Source organism: Gavialis gangeticus, unplaced genomic scaffold, assembly GCF_001723915.1.
Source record: "Gavialis gangeticus isolate Ggan-Ray unplaced genomic scaffold, GavGan_comp1, whole genome shotgun sequence".
Taxonomy (NCBI): Eukaryota; Metazoa; Chordata; order Crocodylia; family Gavialidae; genus Gavialis; species Gavialis gangeticus.
In genome coordinates, this window is record NW_017729024.1 from 31604419 (window position 1) to 31605698 (window position 1280).

Here is a 1280-nt window from a genome sequence, read left to right on the forward strand (position 1 = left end):
ACACCCTCATCCAAATCGCTGATGAAGATATTAAATAACAGCAGTCCAAGGACTGAACCCTGCAGGGACCCCACTGTCCACCTCCATCCAGGCATAGAACAACCAGTTCACCACCACTCTCTGGGAGCGGTCCCTAAACCAGTTAGCCACCCACCTTACTGTGTAGGCATCCACTCCACAGCCTGTTAGCTTTCCTATGAGAACAGGATGCGAAACTGTCAAAGACCTTCCTAAAATCCAGGTAGGTGACATCAGCCACAGCTCCTGAAAACTTGGGCTCATCTATGATTTGAACCCAGGACCTCTCACACCCAAAGCAAGAATCATACCCCTAGACCAACAAGCCACCACTTGCCACTTAAGTGTATTCTCAACTAGCAGTTACCTGGCACCTGTTCATGATCTTCTGGATTGTTTCACTGAGGGCCCATAGATACCACGTCAGCAACATATTTTTTAAGGATTAACATTTCTTATAACTGTTGAAATAATCTCATCTTGGGTAGTGCACACAAATCCCTCTTTTTCACTAAGGCAGACAAGGTTCTTTGGGTAAATGTGATATCTTTTATTAGAACAACTAAATAGTTGGAAAAATCGCTCTCTCTAACTAAAGAACTCTCAGAGTTTCAAGTTAGCATGTGAGTGCTGATGCTGAAGTTGGTCTGTGGAGAGCACAGCAGAAAATCCACCATGTGGAAAATTTTGCTGCTTTCCTCCATTCATTACTCAGCTGAAATCTTAGCTACCCTAATAATTGCCTTGTGCAACAGCAGGCCTTTGCTGAAAATGTATTTTCTTAAGTGTTCAACTTGACTATTGCAATCCTGCTCAGCTTTCTTCCTCACATCTCATGAAGAATGTACAAAACCTCAGTAGAGCTGTTTGGATGGGTCGTGAAATTGCATAAGAACTTCTAGGTCTTCCAATCTTGTGTTAGAACAGTCATGTATTCCAAAAGTATGAGATAGCTTAGGTCTAATCAAGCCACTATTTTGCTTCTGGACTTTAACTGAGTTCTCAAGATATTGTATAACTTGTTTATACCTTAAACACTTTGCTGAGCCAGAAGTAAAGGCTGGAAAGAAACTCCTCTGAGTACTCTGCTTAGATTTCTTTACTTCCCTCATTTGAGGATACCTTGTCAGTCAATAGTGATTGCTTATATTCTTCTCATTCCTGCTTGAAACCACTCTGTTTCAGTGTATGAACACTGTTGGTGGTCAAATGATGATTTATCCTTTGGATTAAGATGGTAGTGAAGAATTTTCTGGCAGTAA

At 41.4% G+C, this 1280-nt stretch overlaps 1 long non-coding RNA gene across 1 annotated transcript in view; it reads right to left on the reverse strand.

Annotated features, from left to right (window-relative positions):
- Nucleotides 1-700: 700 nt before the first annotated feature.
- Nucleotides 701-1280, reverse strand: part of LOC109298186 — a 22084-nt gene continuing 21504 nt past the window's right edge. Inside the window, exon 3 of the long non-coding RNA XR_002097517.1 lies at nucleotides 701-716. This is a non-coding gene — a long non-coding RNA (uncharacterized LOC109298186). The remainder of the gene's footprint in view (nucleotides 717-1280) is intronic.